At 45.9% G+C, this 20,744-nt stretch overlaps 1 protein-coding gene across 4 annotated transcripts in view; it reads right to left on the bottom strand.

Annotated features, from left to right (window-relative positions):
- The window catches only part of TSPAN18 (tetraspanin 18), a 334,803-nt gene that overhangs the window by 50,991 nt on the left and 263,068 nt on the right, over window positions 1-20,744 (bottom strand). For all 4 annotated transcript variants that reach the window (XM_085643447.1, XM_085643448.1, XM_085643449.1 and 1 more), the window contains one exon: window positions 6,315-6,405. The gene's annotated coding sequence lies outside the window, so the exon portion shown is untranslated. The remainder of the gene's footprint in view (window positions 1-6,314; window positions 6,406-20,744) is intronic.

The raw sequence follows: 20,744 nt of genomic DNA on the forward strand, positions 1-20,744 counted from the left end.
TCCATCGGGACCTGGAGCCTTATTGCTCGTCATCTTCCCGATAGCGTCTGCCACCTCAATCTTGGTAACCGTTAAAGTATAGGGATCGAAGATAGGGGTAGGCATATTCACCTCCCCACTATATTCCCCTTCATAGACTGACTTAAAATGAGAACACCACAACTGTTCCTGAATACCACAGTCTAATTGGTCATTACAGGGGTCATGGAAAAAGGGTTTGTTTACGACAGCCCAAAATTTGGCGCGGTTCCTAAGCACATCCACGGAGGATAATTCTTCCCAGGCATCCTCACGAATCTTCCGTCTTCTAGTTTCCAGAGCTTTATTATAACTTTTCCTTAATATGGCCACAGTAGCCCTATTCACTGGCTTACAATTCAGGGCGGCCTTCAACTTTTTATTGACTGACGAACAATTTTGATCAAACCACCCCATCTCGGCAGGATCCTTAACTTTCCCTGTCCGTCTGAGGTCTGCTGAGACCTGGGTACAAATTATTGAGTAAGCCTCTAAAACCCCCTCGCTCCCTGCTTCCAAATTCAAACACGTGTCCAGCTCAGATCCTAACTTCCTTATTAAGTTGGTATGAAAGTCTCCCGGTATGACTTATCTGTTGGACGGATATCAGATTTGTCCATTCTATTTTGAGTTATCGCAGGCTTTATGATCAGGTCCGAAACACTGAGGGCCACTGGATTATGGTCACTAAAGTGTGACCAAACCGGCGAATATCCATGAATCCTGTCCCCTAGTGTTAGACTAATAAAAATATAGTCAATAACTGAGTGACTACCATTCCCTTTAAAGGTAGGTATCTCCTCATACAGCATGGGAGGAAGCATCAGACCATTATCCGCCAAAATGACTTCCAGGAGATCTCCCTGTGCAGAATGTTCAAAATGAGTCTCCCCTTGCTCTACCGGACCTAATAGATCTAATGACAAACATTTGTCTGAGCAGCCATGAATGTTAAAATCACCCACGACTAGAATAAAACATTGATTTTTATTGACTTCCTTGTAATCTGCCAAAAAAAGATTTAACATGGCCAGGTGATCCGTCGTGGTAAATCTATCATATGAATTATAAAAATTAATAATTAGGATATCTCCCACCCCACTCAAAGGAATTTGGACTGCTAAGCAGTTACGTGATCCCGTATCTAGTTGAATATGGGTGCCGGGAATAGTAGCTGAGATTAAAGTAACCAGGCCACCCTTTGCCCTCCCCATATTAGATGGAACCGCCGGGATAAAATAACTCGAATACCCATCCAAAGTCAGGGTATTCCCTGTATCCCAGGTGTCTTGTAGTCCTATAATATCACCCAGACCAATAAATTCTCTCCATACTGGGTCATCTATTTTATTTTTCAGACCAGCTATATTCCAAGTTACCGGCTTTATGGGTGTGCCCCTTTGATCACACCCATCTACAAAGGGGGCATTTCTTACCAGTGTAGCTACAGGGGGAACTCTAACCGAGGTGACCGGGATAATAGTATCTTCTTGGATCCCTAGTCATTCGTTTTTTCCTAGATTAGAAAGAGTATCAAATCTATTAAAAACTGGAACAGTGAATTCATAAGGACCTCTCCCTTTAGATAGGTCGCTAGACAGTGGCCTAATGTGAAGTGGGGGATAAAAGAACCCCAGAGGGTGTATGTTTACATACTCATTTTGAATTCTAACTGACCCAGCCTGCCTCAATATGTCGTCAACCAGCCTGGGGGATCTAAAGCTTATGACGACACAGTCGCCTTCTAAGCTTTTCTTTGTCTTACCCACCCACGGCACCCTTCTAATCATCATAAAATTGTTAACCAAATGTTGTCCCAAAACTGTTTTATTGGACAGATAATGGAGGGCCTTATTTTTTAATGAAGTCCAATGTTCATTTTTACCGCCCTCCAGTTTGGGAACATTAGCAAGGATTATTGTATGGGGACATGCCTCTGCGGGTAGATGTAACGACAATTCTCTCTTAGTGGGCTGTGTCGGGGGACTAAATCTCCCCACTGTACTCTGAGGACCCCGTTCCTCTCCCTGAGTTACTCCAGTGACTTTTGGGATTAGAGGTGGAGTACTTGGTCCTATGCCCTGGGAAGTCACTAGGGGTACCGGTTGTTGGAGTGGGGTGATTATAGAATCCAACAAGTTATTTACGGAAGCTGTAACTACGCTTAATGAGTGAGCTGCCAATGTACTTGGCCCTGTCTTTAAAGCCTTAGTATTCAGATGTTTTTCAATTGCATTAAGTCGGTCCTCTATCCGTTCCAGGTTAGCCATTAAGGGCAAAGTAAATGACCTAAGACGTGCGTCCAAAATCTTGATAAAATCTGACATAATTCCCCCACTACTATTCTCAAAATCTAAGTTAATACAATCATTTCTTCCCACCCCCATATCCTCATTGTCTAGATGGGGAACTTTAACTCCATTTAGATCCAACCCAGATGCGGAGTTGCTATTTCTCGGCTGTTTTGCCTGTTGCCGGCTACCATGTGGGGTGTTCTTAGCCTTCCTTTTCCCTGGGACGGTTTTACTACGGTTAGTTATCATATCCGGTCTGGCCCTCAGCTGCCTGGTGCATGTAGCCACGGGGAAAGGGGCTACACTAGTTACAGGTAGGGGGGCGGGAGAAATCGTAAGACTATCTGCTGCAACTGACCCATTTGAGATCATGTGAGGGTGCTGGTCGGCAAGTTCCACTACAGGTAAAGATGGAGAGACTATTTGCCTAATTGGGTCCAAGGACAATCTCCGCTCAACTAATTCGATTTCCTTTACAACAACCGATTCTACCTGTTTCAAATACCCATCGAGAGTCCCCATACCCACCGCCCTCATACCTATTTTGGTATTCACTTTAGCCATAATAATGGGTTGAATGTAACTAATAAAGCCTCCCCCTCACAGACACGAGCAAGGTATGAATCACAAAATGAGATAAAAAGTCACGCACCACCCTTGCAAGTCGAATGGCCGCTCTGTAACCACAGGCAGAAAAGGGGATTGTCCCAGCCCAGCCTCCTCAGGCCTCTGACGGCCTAAGAGGGCCCGCCCTTTGTCCGGGCTTCGTCCGGCGCCGCCCGCGCACGTCCTGCGTGGCGGGAATCCTCTCTCACTAAGTACACTCTGATGGTAGGGGGAGTGGCCGCTGGTCGGTGTTTTGCCCCGCTGGTACCTGGGAGCCTGAGTCCCTCTGACTGTGCTGGCAGCAATGAGGCAACAAACAAGCTTCACGAAGCGTCTCCCGCGAAGCGGGGGCGTGAGCTGCTGATGAAGCCCCCGCCGATGGGGGGAGTGGCCGCTGGTCGGTGTTTTGCCCCGCTGGTACCTGGGAGCCTGAGTCCCTCTGACTGTGCTGGCGGCAATGAGGCAACAAACAAGCTTCACGAAGCGTCTCCCGTACTTTAGCATTGCATGCTCCAGCTGGCTTTTTGATCGAGAACTCTGGTTGGTTGAAATGACAATTGCTGCCCTGTGTTTGCTATGTTCGCCTGATGGGCCTCGTGACATGTGGTGTTTTATTTTAACAGTAGTTTTCATTGGAAAACTGAAATGGATACTGAATTTTCCCAACTTCCCATAAACAAGCCCATGAGCGTGAAGTCTGCACATTTTTGGTGTACGCGGATCTTTGGATGAATTGGCATTTTTGTAAAAATGTCTACCTCTTGACCCATGGCTGGCCACCAGTTGGGTACCTTCAACCTCTTCCTAGCGCCAGTGATCCCTACATGTCCCTCGTAGCACAAATCGATGACGTAGCAGTTTAGCTCAATAGGTGGTTTCAGCAAGTCACCTCTAACTTACCGTTCCCCTTCCAAGGATAATCTGTCACCGATTCTACTGTGCTGCTGCACAATGTTCTCTCTCTTGGTCACCCCCTGCCTATACAATGATTTACGGATCCTCATTCAACCTTTCATCCTCCCTTGCGGCCTGAAGCCACTCCTTTCCCATGATTAAAGTATTCGATGTACCACTTCTGCATCCAACCACGCCACAGCCACGTCTGACTCGTCTCCCATAATCCTCCTCCCCGTGGTCTTCGTCTGAGCGGCTGGTCACAAAGAGCGCAATAAAATGATTGTATTTTTCTAAAATATAAATATTTTTACTGAACAGTTGCTGATCGCAAAGAATGTGTATTCGTAAGAAGGAAACATTCTCATATATTCCTGGACCAGCGACTAACAAATCTTGTACAAGCGGCACAATCCAGTAAACAAATGTGATCAACAGATAAACAATAAAAACTGCGCTGCAAAATTCTGGAGAATATACGCTATATCAAGGTCCCGCCCATCTGTGAGTAACATATTAACCATATCAAGATCCTCAAATCATCCCTTCCACTGTCATTACCACCATCATAAGAAAAATAATCACACACACGGGGTGCAACAATCAGGAAGAGGAAGGGGGACAGAGAAGCTCGCTTCAGAAGGATTGTCTTGACTGTGTTTAACAATGAACACATTTGTTGAGCTCACAAGCTACGTGTACCGTCCTGTAAAACACTACCGACTCCACCACCCATGTGGATGATAACAAGAGGCTTGTGATCTGTGCTTGTCTTGACCTGGATGCCCCATAGACAGGTATGAAACGTCTGCACTGCCCAGACTATTTCAGTGAAGGGGCATACGATCGCGTGTCCCCTCAGCAAAACTGTTCCTAACCCAATGTGACTCACATCAGTAGTCACTGCTGGTTCTAACCCCTCATCAACAGACTAAAATGCTGGTGCAACTTGTAAAACCATTAACCAACTTCCGATTTTGGCCCCACACAAGCTCTACACCTTTCTTCATCAACCTTTGCTCTACTCTGGGTCATGACCATGTCTTGGATTTTAGTATCAATTTGGCAATATATCCACTCATATTCCAAAACGACCTCCCAACGATCCTGAAGCCAAGGAAAAGCAGCACAGCCAGGCACCAGCGAGCCTGTAAGTCTTTTTTTATTTATATAATCCACCAGCAGGGCCTGTTGAAGGCTACGGCCAAAACGTGTTGGTCTCTTGTCTGCACTGCTGGTGGATTATATAAATAAAAAAAGACTTACAAGCTCGTTGGTGCCTGGCTGTGCTGCTTTTCCTTGGCTTCAGGCTCATTGGGAGGTCGTTTTGGAATATGAGTGGATATATATACATGTATATTCGTGTGAAGGGCGTCTGAAGAAGGCACACCTATACGCCGAAATGCATTATGCCCTGCAATCTCCTAATAAAGAAAACCTTCCGAAAAGTCCCCGCTGTGTCCTCTGATCTCTTCCACATGGGGTGGTCTGCACTGGATATTTTGACGTGTTTGCTGGCAGCACGTCTAAGAGGACCCGTTCTTAAAGAGGACTGCGTATTGCTGGCATCAGTGGAAACACTTTCTTCTTCCGAGGTATCGGATCACGCAGACCCGCCTCAGCAACCAGTTCGGACATACGGCCTCTGCCAGGAGCAGTGCGTGACTTCACGTATCAGCAGGATTATTATATCTGTGTTGTGTGGCCCGGTCAGACTCTGGTGTAAGAGGCAGAACGTTGGGGACCCAAGGAAGACTCGGAGTGACTCAGTGTGGATTCACTTTGCTTAAGAAAACCCCCTTTTGCCAGGTATTACAGTGCTCACTGAGCATGGACTCCGTCTAGAATACTATCCACTGTGGTGCATGATGGGGGCTGTAGTCTCTACTCACCTGACGGCAGCTGCAAGTAATCTGGAGGAGCCACCTGACTTCCCGCCTAGGGGGAGGACCTTAGCAGTACAAAAGGGAGGTGAAAGTGTGATCCTTGTCGTGTGAAGGGCGTCTGAAGAAGGCACACCTATACGCCGAAATGCATTATGCCCTGCACTCTCGTAATAAAGAAAACCTTCCGAAAAGTCCCCGCTGTGTCCTCTGATCTCTTCCACATGGGGTGGTCTGCACTGGGTATATATATATATATACACACACATATATAGCAGTTCAGTGGCATAGGTCTACACATAATTTATGGTCCCACCCTCTTCCTCATTTTCACAATAGGGGATAACTATTGCAGAACATTCACTAGCTCCTCTATAACACGTCAGATGGAAGTACTGTGCAATAGACAAGCACAGGAAGTATGTTGCCACTGTACGAGCACAGAGAAGTGTGAACTTACAGAAACAGTGAATGTGGTGCACAATAGAGACACGTAGAGTACTGCATTCCACATAATCACATGGATCATTGTGCCCTGCACAACCACAAGGACTGCGTATGGTACGATTGAAATACAGGAATTACCACATATTATAAGGCTGCAATTCACTGTGCTTACCTGTTTAACAGTGGTCTCTGGTGCCAGCTCACCGTGCAATGACTTCACCCTCTGCACACCACCTCAGAGCCTGTGCCTGCACCTCCTGAGCCTAGAAGAACAGAGAGATGATGAGCTGCAGAAGAGCTATTTACCACACAATCACACATTAGCAAAAACAAGCTCTCGGAAGCCATGCCTTGCACCCCTCGGCTGGTGTACATTACTGCTAATTAACCTGTGGTGTGAGAAAGAGGTGCCAAGATGTGGGGAAGAGATGTCAGAGTGGGTTTGAAGAAACTGGTTGTGGCGTATGCACTTCCCTCAGTGAATGCTCGGTTAAATTCGTCTGTTTTAGCTGTCCGTGTGCTTGTGATCAACTGGCTGTGACATTTGTTTCTGCCATTGTTTGTTCAGTTGAAATTCGGGTGGTCTAGCTGTCAGTGTGGATGTGAGGCATCTGCTTGTGACGTCATCCCCCCCAGAGGTGGACTAGTTAAGTTCAGCTGATCTTGTGAAACGTTTGTGTGTCCACTGCTCCCTCTCAGTTGTGTGTCGATCACTCCTGAACCCATGCACTCAGTTGCAGAGTGAAGGTGTGCTGCGAGTGGGCAGTGGGCTTCAGTGTTTGAGCAGCTGCACACACTGCATGGTACCGGAACATATTAATGAGTAGCTATTTTTGATCTTTGCTGTGCTTGGACACTTTGTATAATGTTTGTATGTTAGTTTATGGTTTTCATTAGTTATATTGCTTTTATGACATGTATTGTCGAAATAAAGCTCTTTGAATTAAATGTATTATTATTCATATCAATTAGAAAACCACAAGCGAGTCAGAATCATCCGCCCTCAGGTTCACAGCCCACACAATAGAAACGTTTTACATTCAAACACCGATACAGGGCTGGATTTTTCCATTTCACTCTTTGCCATCTAGATGGAGTACACAGATGCTGCTTGAGAAGTCACGGTTACATTAGCACCAATCAGTTTCCAATAAAACCTGCCACTCACAGACTCTCATAAACCATCCCAGAAAGTGTAAAAAAACAAAACCGCTGTCAACTTTTTGATCTATCTTTCAGACTGTTTTATATCCCTTTCTAGGTCTTGGTTTTGAAAGCTTAGCTGTGAAACAGAACTACAGATAAATATATATAGTTGGTTGTGATTTGTTTATGGAGAAAGAATAAAAGGAATTACAAGCTACCCATGAGTGCGACCAGAGTCCTTTACAGAATTTAATTGTAAAATTAAGAATCGTATAGTTTCTTACCTGTCGGTGTAGTTTTGAAGCTTGAAGATTTTTCTGGATTCACATGCTGTGCATTATTCTGCCATCTAGTGGTTGGGTCCGGAATTGTTTTTGTCCTTGTTTTTTTCTTTTTTTAGGTCTCGCCTGAGACAGCGCATGCTGTCTCTTCGAGACATTTAGTAAGTGGCTTTTAAAAGTGCCACCAGAGGCTTTTGCTGGCTTGCACCTTGCGTTCACGAGAGCGTGCACGTGCACAGCTGTCATCTGTCTTTTTATTGCTGTAATCAGGCTCCTCTGCTTGCACTACCCCCTCCCTTTTCCCCCTCCCTCCTGGTCTGCCTCGCTTTCCCAAGCGCCTTGCTTAGGCACATACATAGCTTGGGAATTTCAAGCAGAAGAGTGGAAACCTCGAAGAGCTCTCCCCGCTTGTTTATTATTTGACTTGCATCTAGCACATTCCCGAGTCTTCATTGTTATAGATGCACTAAAATAATACGAGCTACGGTGTCCACTAGAACTGCAATTATGAGTGACATTTCAGCGACTACGAGTGTCCCTTTCTTGCGAGCAAAATCAACACACTAAAATTTGAAGATTAACAGCCCGCTGCAAACAGCATCACGCATTGATTGGGGTGCAAGACAGGCCGAGGGGCACACATAGAGCCGGGCAACAGCGGAGTGAGACGGGCGCTGTATCATTACAAGTCCATAGCACGGCTTGTGAAAACAAGGTCACAGTACAACATCAACTACCAGGCCAGGCAGCTGACTGACCCCATGCTAAGCGCAATTATACTTTTGAGTCCGGTTAGTAACACTATTCCGAGGCGCACTGCCTGAGACCGACACTAGTATCTTACTAAAAATTCCGCGGCGGCCGCTGGAGCCCACAGCACCCAGTGTGCGGCGCCCACTGCCGAGCCGGGATTGCAGCCCGGGCAGCGCGTTTGCTGAGGGGGCGCTCTTTGCAGCCAGGAAGACTCTCTCGGTGCTTTGATGGGCGCACAGTGGAGGTGAAGTAAAGTAGACACGTGGGTGCTGCTAGCGGGTAAGTAGTGCGCTTTGAAGATGCATGCTTTTAATAGGAGCGCCTTGGCTCGTGGTAGAGGAAAACGTGCCTCAGACTTGCACCTTTCTGGCCGAGCTCCGCCTCGTCTGTCTCTGATCAGGGATTGGAGGCATCTCTCTATAGGTATGATGTGTATGTGCCCGCTCTCGCTTCAGTGGGGACCAGTGCCCTGTCCTACGCCTGCGGAGGTGCAGAGGACAGGACCGTTAGTCACTGACTATGTGCCCCCTCCCGCGAGAGTGAACGAAGATTCACAGATGCACGACATGCGCGGGGGACCTTTAACCTTTAGCAGTAACAGTCCAACCTTAGGCGGATACCATAATTAACAGAATTTAACGTTATTCCTGCAGCAGCGAGTATTGTATTGTCTTTCTAAATTCACAAATCTGTTTTTAAACTTATTAATGTTAAACAGCGGGTTAGTAAGGTTCATTCCACTCTCTCTCCCTTGTGTGTTTTACATCTGTTGCATTAATATTAACACGCTTTAAAAACATGGACAAACAAGTCAGGGTGTGTAGATCTCTGCTGTGTCGGCTTCAGTTTCTGTCCTATTGACTCTCAACTACAAATTCCGTGACAGGAAAGCTCTTAGATTGCCTGAGGATTCCCTTTCAGTTTTTACTCAAGTAAAGTTCTGCACCCGAGTGTAACTGGTCCTTTGGCGTTGAACCCTATTTACCTTCAGGGCACACAGACCCTCATTTTAAAGAAAACAAGCATTGGCATAGCCAATAGGTCTCGCCTTTTGGACCTTATAAGTGTTTAGCCATGCAACGGTTGATGTTGTTGCACTAAGGATATTGTGCTGCATAACTAAATACTTATAAGGTCCCGAAAGCGAGACCTATTGGCTATGCCAATGCTTTTTTTCTGTTAGTTGAGGTCGACATCCCACTATTTGGTGTCCTCTTGTGACGTCGACGAGCTTCCTCCAGAAGCTCCCACCTTTAGCCACCATCTTCAGATGGCCATGCAAATGTCCTGAATTGGAGTATTGGCCAGAAAGGCGATCGTTATTCCTTTCTTTCTTGTTGAGTGAGCCCGCAGTGCTCTTTGTAATGTCTGTCCTGCTGGCTTGCGGCACAATCGTATGGCTGGTGCAATCCATCTCGCAATTCTGCTCTTGGTTACTAACCTTCTCATAACACTGTTTGCAAAAGATACAAAGAATTGCTTTGTCTTTCTTTATTCCTTTGTCTTTTCCATGTAATAGGTGACTGCTCGTCTAGCGTCAAGAGTGTGCAATGCTCTCTCTGCTTGTGTCTTTGGATTCTGGAAGAAACTTGGGATTTGCATGGATTTGGTTTATGTGGAATCTTGATACCACCTTTGACACGAATTGTGGATCTGTCCTCATGATGATTCGGCCGTTATGTATTTGGGAGTAGTGTTCCTGTAATGTTAGCGTTTGCAACTCACTAACTCTACGCAGTAAAGTTATCGCCGTCTTCAATGTGAGCATGTGTGGCGTCACCTTGTGTAATGGCTCAAATGGTGTTTTTATCAGCTGAGTGAGTACTATGTTTAGGTTCCATGTGGGTGCTGGCACTGTGTTTGGTGGGGCGATTCTTTTTGCCCCTTCCAGGAACCTGTTGACCACGTGAGAAGCGAAGAAGCTCTTCCTTGTGAGTCCTCTTGTATATGCTACAATTGCTACTAAGTGAACTTTTTGTGACATATAGGTTAGCTTAATCTGCATGTCAAGCACTTTAGAATTGCCTTTTCTCTTGTGTTTTTTTGGGAAAGACCTTCTCCGCGGCACCATAGAGAGTATCTTTTCCATTTTGCCGTGTGGCATTTTCTAGATGGACGGCTTTCTCGCTTTCGTTAGGATTGCCATAGTACTTTCTGGTAGCTTTAGGTACGCAAATCCTATGTCCTCAAGAGCCATGCAGCGAGGCTCAGGCTTTCCGGTTCTGAGTGGAGCACTCTTCATCATTGCACGGTTAGTAAGGCTTGTCTGTTTGGCAATTCGTGAGTTGTCGCTTGAGATATCTGCATTATATATGAGAACCATGTTTGCCTCGCCCATTGTGAGGCAACAAGAAACACTTTCATGTGGCTGATCTTGCATTTGTTGATCACCTTGGGGAATAGTGGTATGGGGGAAAGCGTAAGCAAATCTACCTGACCAGTTTATCCATAGTGCATTCCCTAGGGACTGCCTGCAAGGTTGCCTGGACGCAAAGTGTTGGCATTCTGCATTGTGGTGTGTTGCAAAGAGGTCGACTTCTGGAGTACCCCATTTCTGAAAATTCTTGTTGAGTTCGTATTGATTCATCAACCACTCGTGGAATGACGAATTTTGTCTGCTCAGTCTGTCCGCTTCTACATTGTCTTTTCCTGGCAGGTGGATTGCTATTATGTTTATGGTCCGCCGGATTGCCTACGTCCAGAGTTGCTGAGCTGGAGTCGAAGGTGCCACAGAATGTGTCCTCCTTTTTTGTTTATATAAAACATGGTGGTTGTGTTGTCAGTTTGTATTAGAATTGTTTTCCTGTACAACTCTTTCTGAAAGGCTTTTAAGACTAGGAACACTGTCTTTAACTCTAGCATGTTGATGTGCCGTACAACCTCCTGTTGTGTCCATAGTCCCCTCACCTTGAGGGTGTCCATGTGAGCACCCCATCCTATTTGTGAGGCATCTGTTATGGTCACTGTTAGAGTTGTTTGCTTGAAAGATATCCCTTGGGATATGTTCCCCTTGTTCCACCCTGCTATTTCTTCCTGTATTTGTTGCGTGACAACCACTAGATCCTCTCAACTCCCCGTTGCCTGTGACCATTGTGCTGGAAGTGATTCCTGGAATGGTCTCAGGTGTAGGCGCATGTTTGGGATTAAGTGAATGCATGAAGACATCATCTCTAGTAACTGCCCCACTGTCCTCACTGTCCGAGCTTCCCTTTCCGGTACAGCTGTGTCTCCTTCAATAAGGTTATTGTTCGTTTCTTGCTTGGAAATACTTTTCCCACTAATGTAGTTATTCTCGCTCCTAAGAACAGTTTTTCTTGTTCTGGTTCTGGAGAACATTTGTCCCAGAGTATTAAAAAGCCGAGCTGGATTAGTGTATCTATTACCTGGTGTATATGCTGTTTGCAGACTTTGTATGAGTTGGCCTCTACAAACCAATCATCCAGGTACGGATATGAATGCATTCCCTGTCTTCTTAAGTGTGCTGCTAGACACTTTGCTAACACTCCTGGTGCTGACTTCAGACCGAATGCTCGCACTTTAAATTAGTAGTGTGTGTGATTGACTACAAACCTCAATAACCTTTTGTGCCTGTTGTTCATAGGGATGTGCAAACAGGCATCCTTTAAGTCTATCATAGCCATGTAGTCTCCTTTTTGCAATTGAGGTATGACCTCTTGCAGGGTCGTCATCTTGAATCTGAGTTTTTATAAACTTGTTGAGGAATCTAAGATTAAAGACAGGAAGCAGTGTTTCGTCGATCTTTGGAATTAGGAAGTACGTAGAGTAATTTCCCTTATGTCTTTCCTTGTGTGGTACGTGTTCTATAGCTTCTTTTGCTTGTAGTGCTTGTACTTCTTGGAGTAACAGAGTAGTTTCTCCTTTGGAATGTATCCTCCTCCTTGGTCTTTTATTTGGAGGTGTTTTGACTAGTTCTATGCAGTCACCGTACCGTATTATCTTTAAAATCCATTTGTCGGAAGTGAGTTCCTTCCATTTTTGGTGGAAATTCTTTAGTCTGCCTCCTACTGGTGTAGATTGTTGGAGGAACGGTTTGTTTGTTTGATGTCTTTGATTCTTTGTGTGCACACTATGTGGTCTTTCTGGAGTGTATGCTGTCTTTGTAATACAGTCATTTAGTTGCTGTGGCTGTTCCACCTCTTCGTGGAAGGCCTCTTCCACGGGGGGATCCCCGAAAGGATTGTCTTCCTTGTTGGTATTGCCAATTTTGTTGCTGTCCTTGTTGCTGGCCCTGGTTTCCACCTTGGTAACCTTGCTGGAATGTTTGATGTGAAGTTGTGGGGTGATGGTTCCCTCTCCCTGCTGGCCTCCTTGAGGGAGTGGTTCCTCTACGCATGTTCCCTCTGAATTGTAGTTCTCCCATAGACCTTGCTGTTTCATTCTCTTTCTTTAATTGGTTCAGCGTGCTGTCCACAGAGCTGTTCCCCATTGAAAGGTGAGTTCAGTATGCTCTTTTGTACTTCTGTCTTGAATCCTGAGATACGCAGCCATGCGTGTCTTCTTTCCGTGATGCCGATCATCATCTGTCTGCTTGATGTTTTTCCAGGATCTAGGGGAGATTTTAAGCATGTATTTGCTATATTTTTCCCCTCTTCTACTAAGTGGCGTGCTAACTTTTGGTATTGTTCTGGTAGGTGTTTCAGTAGATCTACCTCCTCCCAGTGTTGTTATGCATGTCTGTTAAGCAAGGCATTGGAATTTGCGATTTCTCGAGGGTCTCAGCCGTTATTTAGTCCTTCTCTAAGGATCCTACGGAGTGTTTCTTTAGGGATGCAACTGCGGACATCGAGTGCTTTGACGCCAATGCTTCCTTTGAGGCCCCCCGAGTCCGTTTTTCTGGACTCGTCTACTTTCTTCGAGGACGACGGTTCTCTTACCTCTCTCTGAGTTTTCTTTTTGGCCTGGTCGACTTGGATGCCGAAGTCTGGTTCGCCTTCTGGACCTTCTGTGAAATTGTCCTCTTCCTCGCGCAAGAGTCCCAGGTCTCGTAGCGATGGTGCTGTGCTCTGGCCCTGAATGTTGTAGTTGGTTCTTCTCTGCCTCTCCCTTACCTCAACGTCTTCAGGGTGAATGCCAAATACGCGTTGCAATCTTCGCTTCGGTGATCAACCGGTAAGCAGAGGTTGCAGACTGGATGCTGGTCCTTCTGGGCATATTTATGGTGACAATTTTGGCAAAACCTGAATGGTGTGTTGTCCGTTACCATACACAGGGAGGCCCCTGTACGTGCATTATCCGTTTAATCGTTGACGAGGATCTTGTTTCCACTGTTAGTGCTGTCAGGCACCTTGATTCGAAGGCTGGTACCTTAAATCGCCGCTCTACAAGTTTTTTTTGCTATTTTTCGTCGATTCTTCACTCCAAATCCTGGAGCTCCTTCGTTATCGATCCAGACCCTATGGTGGAAAAAAAGACTCTGATGATGGCGGCCGCAGGTTGGAGCTTCCGGAGAAAGCACGTCAACGTTACAGGAGGGCACCAAATGGTGGGATGTCGACTCCCACTAACAGAAGAAAAACAAGCATTGGCATAGCCAATAGGTCTCGCCTTTGGGACCTTATAAGTGTTTAGCCATGCAACAGTTGCATAACTAAATACTTATAAGGTCCCAAAAGCGAGACCTATTGGCTATGCCAAGCGGCCGTGCAAGTGATTGCGATCAAACATCAAAGTGGCCGTGCGGCCGCGAAAGTGAAAGTAATCGCGGTTAAGCGCGCGTGCCCGCGCACATGCACTGTAGCTCTAGGCTGGCCTGGTAGCACTTTTTGGAGCCCTCTCAAAAAGTCTCCCCAGACCAGCGCATGCGCTGGGTCAGGCGAGACCTGAAAACCAACGACAAATACAGCAATTCCGGACCCAACTACTAGATATCAAATTATGCACAGCATGTGGATCCAGAAAAGATTCATGCTGCAAAAATATATATAAAAAACGTGGCCTTTGGTTCAACCACTGGCTTTCTTACAGAAGCCTCTTTCAGCCATTGCTGGAGTCTTTGTCAGTCGTGTCTTGGCTCGGCCCAGTACAGGTGCAGTCTGCTGTCATTGCCAGGTCACTACACATCGGAATCTCAGCCCTGCGGATTCCTGTTTTCCCTCAGCGAGGATGGATGTCCAACTTGTGGCCAAGAGGGGCACCTGCACACCTATGCCACAGGTAATGGGAAAATAGATCTCCGGTAAGGGGATTTGGCAGATTACCCACCCCAGGCTACTAAGTTAGGTAGCGCATGATAGGAGTACGACATACACAGGACATATATGCCAGCATGCACCGCTTTAGCAAGATCGTGGAATTGTATATTCTTTTCACTGTTTTATTAATGCTAATTACATATGCTTCTGCCTATTAATCATTGCAGCGCATATACTTTATACAAGGTTCACAGTGCTTCAATAAACATTGAAGCACCAGTTTGTGTGTTTCTTGTACATCTCTCTGGGTATGCACGAGTGACTGGGCGAAAGGGTTCTAGATCTGTTACCACGACCCCCGGGGAGTTGGGGTCGTCATCTTCTAAGGTTGCATAGTCCATTAATTACCTATCTAGGTCTAGGGGTACTTATGGGTGCCCTGTGAGCTAGCAGGACTATAGGCTGGCATATCCTCAGGGGGCGCAAGGAATAGGTTTACAAATGCACAGTGCCTGCTGAGAAATTTGAAGCCGTACAACAGGCTCTCCCAATTTTATCTTCTACTGTGTTATAACTGCAAAAATACATATATTAAACCCAGATCTATTGGCTTAGCGAATGCTTATTGAAGCAGTGGTGTAATTAAAAGGTGTACTATCACTACTTGAAATCTACTCATTTCAACACCCTCAGAAGGATGAAAGGCCGAGTTGAACTCAACGGGATTCAAACGCAGGACTTGCAGGGTACATACTCGTCTCGTCAGTAGGCGCACTGACCTATTAAACTATCTTAGTGGCTCAGACCTACAGCCACATCTTTTAAATCATATGGAAAGTGGAATGAACGATTTGCGAGACACACTTCTTAAGATAAGTCACCCACAGCCTATGTGAAAAGAGTCGTGAAATTAACCCAGGCATGTGTGGCGTTTAGAAGGTGACCAACATTAGAAAACACAACAAAGGCATCGAAAGGTGACATCAGGGGGTAGAAAAAAGGCAAACCCGGTTTGCTTTATCTTTTGTTAAACTTTGTGACATGCCCACACGGTTACGAGGTGACAATTGCATAGGTCCTGCTGCCAGGGCATCAAATGGGCCTGTCCTGGCGGTGATCAACACTGGCAGTTCTAAAAAGCAGGTGCTGAGACGGGTCCCTATCGGGCTCTCCATTTTTGCCCTCACCCTCAGGGTGGACACAAAAATCTTACCTCTGCAGCAGTACCACCCTTCACTGCTTTTGAGGTAACTTCAAAGAGACTCGTTATAGTTCTGTGTCTCATCATTCCAGAACTGAAGCATTTTCAATATTATATACAAGGAAGAAAGCCATAGTTGTTGCTTATTTATTATATGCAACTAACAACCATTGACAAAGCCAATAGCCCTGGCCTGTTGTAGGTGTATTGTTACTTGTAGTATATATCCGGATGATAGAAACAGCAAAATACCAGTCGGGTGGCACACTCTGCTAAGCACAGATTTTTAGCTTACGTGTCTTTCAGCCCACTCTTAACTACATCGGCCACGCCATTTTTGAGACCCCCCTAGTTTTTTCATTCCACTAAAGCTCTGCCTACTGATGCCAACGGGTCCTACAGTAACCCCTCATTTGTCAGTGCCTGGACTCGTCACTACCAAGTTGGGTATGACTTGAAATGAGCGGACCTGGCCTTGCCAAGGCGGCCCATCACAGCCTTCTGCCCAGCCCCCCCACCCCCCACTCTGCCCAACACTACAACCACTCGAATGACTCGACAAAGAGTACTGATCGATGAGCAGGATAGGATTACATCGCAAGATGCCACCAGGCTGGGAAGATCTCAAGCGGTGCTGAATCTATGATTGATAAGAACTTATGAAAGATGTCGACAAAGTCGCATCACCTGGAATGATTTGGTTTATACCAACAACTGGTTCGATGGCATCTAACCCTAAACCAGACTGTCTACTTCTTCCTCCCTCACCCTCCGGCAGCTCGGTTTCCAACCTAAACTAGTTACTATTTTGCAGGCCCAACTTTCTTCTAATTATGTGCGTTATGATTAACCGTTTTATCGAATCATTTCATTCGTATTTAATGTCTGCAGTCATCACTGTTCACCATGAGGCCGATGAAGAACCCAGGTCGCCCTTGGACTTTGCCCATTTCACTTTAGCATAGATAAGGAGGACACAATATGAATTATAATAGATACCTGACCACTGCCTTCCTAAGGTGTTTCTTTATCTCCTTAATTCTGCCGATGCCTCCAAATGAGAAAGACGAGTAGGGGAAAGGGGGAACGCAAGTACAAAGGGTGTCATAAGAGTTAGAGAGAGCCTAAGAGAAGGAAAATGAAGTAGGAAAAAAAGATGGAAAGGAAGAAGGAATAGAGGGAAGATGGAAAATTGAGTGAGGACCCAAAATAGGAAGGGTGTAAGTGAGAAAGAATGATGGGAAGCAGCATAGTTAGGAAAGGTGAGAGAAAAAAGGGTTTGTGGGAAAAGGGGGTTACAATAAAGAAGATCTGAAAAAATCAAGAAAGCACGGAGATAATGAAAGGAAAGAATAGATAGCGACGTGAGAGTGAAGGACAGTAGATGAAAATGTAAGGTATGATGAGAGAAAGAATACAAAATGAAAGATTGTGGAGAAAGGAAAATAATATGGAAGATATGATCATAGAATGTAGGATGGAATATGAAGCTGGACAAAAGAAAATAGGAGAAAATTAGATACAAGACAGGAAAGAAAGATGCCCCACAGATCTGGAGAAGGGAAAAACAAGATGGAAGATAGGGTGGGAGAAAGTAAAACAAAATTCAAAGAGTGGACATGAGAAAGGAAAACAAAATGGCATGTGGGACAGGATAACGTAAAAAGATTAAAGAGAATTAGAGAGATCAGAGCAGGATGGAAGATGGGAGAAAGGACAACAGGATGCAACACAGGACAGGAAAAAAGAAAAGAAGGATGGAAGATGTCCCAGAGAGCAGAAACAAGATAGAAAATAAGACACGAGGAAGGAGAAGAAGATTAAAGACAGTAATGGAGAAATTAAAATAAGCTAAAAGACAACGTAAAAGAAAGGAAAATAAGACTGAAGAAAGGATGATAAAAAAGAAAACAAGATAGAAGGTATGATACCTGCAAGGAAATCGTATGTAGGATAAAGTGAAAGAAAGGGAGACAAGATAAAACACAGGACATGGGGATATGTATGGAGAGAAAGATGGAATAAAACATGAAGGGGCAAAGGAATGGGTAATAGAAGATAATGGGGAGAGGGGGGGGGAAGAGAGAGAGGAGAGGAGAAGAGAGAGTCTGGAGTATGCTGCACATACTCATATAAACACTGAGGCCCTTATATCAAGTGTTTCCTTCCTATAGACAACCTGTTGACCACAAGTAATCAGAGATCCAAGCTGATGATATTCAATTCTATCAGTAAATCGCTAAAAAGCAAAACTTTAGCAGAACCTAGAAACCTGGCTGTCCACATTTAGGGCCGGATTAAGAGTCTGGTGGTCCGAGGATCCGCAGAGTCGTGGAGGAGCAGGGGTGGCGGTCCAGCCACTGCCACACCGGCATTCCGAGCGCCCTATTACAACTTGGACAGTCGGACCACAATTGCACCACCACAACTGCCAGGGATCTCTGCGGCGGTCTTGAGGCCGTGATAGGCTTGGTGGAACCACTGCGGTCCCAACAAGATTATTACAAGTTTCCTCTCTGCCATGGTTTTGATGGCCATCAATACTCCATGAAAACCGTGGCTGATAAGAAACAAGGGTGTGCCTCAAGGCAATGGGGTGCATGCAGGGGTGCACACGTTGTGCTACCTGTGTGCATGCACCCCAGTACCTGCACAGCATGGACTGCACCACTCCATGCCACGCAGGTACTGTCTTTGACATTCCCACTGTGGTGCCTATTTCATAGGCACTGCCGTGGGACCACCAAAGAACCGTCCGCCAGTGACAAAAAAAGTTAGAATCTGGCAAGGGGTGTGGAAACAGGTTTGGCGGTGCGGGAGTGGGCTGCTGGCGTGGCGGTCCTACTCCTGCACCACCACACTCGTAATCAGGCCCCTAGTGTAGGATACCTCTTGTTTCAATCTCAAACCAAAAGGGTAACTTCTCAATGTTGGATTCTCCTTCATCTTCTCCACTAAGTTCATTCCTCCACTCATATACGGTCAGTCAATCGCATAAGGAGCAAGGTCAACGCACAGAATCACTTGATTACAAATTTAAGAGTCAAAAAGGATTCCTAAATTATATTTTACCACTACCTTCTCCAAATAATCATCCATTTCATCGCTGCACAATAGGACCACACGAAACATACTGCCTAGGACTGAAATCTCACGACTCATCTACAGTAACTCACTTCCTGGTCCAGCTTCACATGTTATCTCTACTCTAGAAATGATCCTTCGAGCATGCCTCAGCTAGACTGGGAGCCTTGGGGACTCAATCTCGCAGATTTTGAAGCCTCTGTGCCATATTCCTGTAGCACCCAAACTGCCCTCAAGTGAACTATTAGGAGCTATGAAATGGTTCAGCAATCTACGACCTTGAAGGCGGAGGCTCAAAATGCAGATTCCTCATCTTGTGAATATTTCTCGGTCCTGAGACAGGATCCAGCAATTTTAAAGCAGTGCTGCTTCGTACGGGTAGGTGTCGTCCTGCGGCTCCACGCCAATGTTGTTCCGCTCTGGAACTGACCAGGGAAGTCGTGTATAGGTGCCACCAATAAACGCGGACATCGGTCGACTTGTTAGGCTGTCTGCGCCCTTAGACAGAGAGCCCATCGGCACATTATCATGACCAGTGTGCAAGTCTCTGGATTGGGACCTTTTAAGATGGACAAGAGTTCAGTTCACAGAACGGGAAGGCGGGGCAGTAAATGAAGAATACGCAGATAGCGTAGCCATCAGAGCGACTGATAGCAAAAGGTAAGTAACTCGTTCTTCTGATAGATACTTCTAACCGCAGGTTCCTTCCTTGCGAGAATAGACACCAGAGCAGCACCGCCCCTTGAGACGGGTCACAAACAGCTATGGGAATGTGAGCAGACTGTGTTCTCACTTATGACGTCATAAACAGGCAAATGAATGTAAGCATCTTGTGTTCTCGTTTGATCCCAAATGGCTCTACTAAATCACAATCAGCTATGGGAATGTGAGCAGACTGGGTTCTTATTGATGACATCACAAACAGTCAATGAACTGTAAACGTGTATTCTCTTTTTGAGATATCACAGTTGTACGTAAACACATTCTGCTCTCGTTCCATGACGTCACAGGCTATGACATGTAAACAGCACTCTCTATTACATCACTAACCAGATAGGGGAATATGAACATAGTATGTTCTCATTTATGACATAATAAGCAGTCAATGAAATGCAAACATGACAGGTTCACTTTCTATGACATCACAAGCAGTTCAATGTAAACAGATAAAGCCCCTTATCTATTGTGTACAAGGCAGTTGAATGTAACTCGACAGTGTCCCAAGGCCGTGACATCACAAACAGCCGCGGAAATGGAAATAACCACTTTTAAACACCAGAATGCAGTTAAAGTTAGCAGAATGTTAGTAGTTTCAAGACTGCCAGGACCTGTCTTTCATTTTAACGTATTTCGGGCAAATGGTCTCATATCTGGAGATCGGCTGCCCTTGGCATGGGAACAGGGCGAGTCAGGCTCCGGAAGTGATGTCACAGTCTGGGTTCTCTCGCCAGAGCCAGACCAGTCTGTGACGTCTCTCCAGGAATCGAAAGAAAGCAAGCACGGAATTTAAACATTTCTCCAGGATGGGATGCAAAGCAAATAATAAATCGCAAAATTATAAGATCATAAAATAACACAAAAGTAATCGTAACAACCAAAAGGGGCCCTTTAAAATCACCCTTCAGTGCCCCCTAAACCCATGGCCCTTTCTGACCTGCCACCAAGATCAGTGATGCGCCCCGCGCCGCTGCCAATCACTCCGGCAGGAGGGGGCATGAAAAGGGTGCCCTCCGTACCCAGAGAAAACTTCTTCTCCGCCGCGGTGTCCCCGGCACGTCTGGCGCCTCCTGCCTCCGGCGAGCTGGGTCTGCGCGGGGAGAGCGGGCGGCGGATTTAATGATGCTGTAATCCATTCCAAAATATGCCGGTCGGTCGCCCTGGCAACACGGCCAGCCGCGAGCCCAAGAATTTGAAACGCTATAATGCATCGGCGGATGGAGCACCGTGGCATAGGGGCTGGAGGGGCCGGGAGGTGGCAGGTCTGC

The sequence above is a fragment of the Triturus cristatus genome, chromosome 3_1, assembly GCF_964204655.1.
Source record: "Triturus cristatus chromosome 3_1, aTriCri1.1, whole genome shotgun sequence".
Lineage (NCBI taxonomy): Eukaryota > Metazoa > Chordata > Amphibia > Caudata > Salamandridae > Triturus > Triturus cristatus.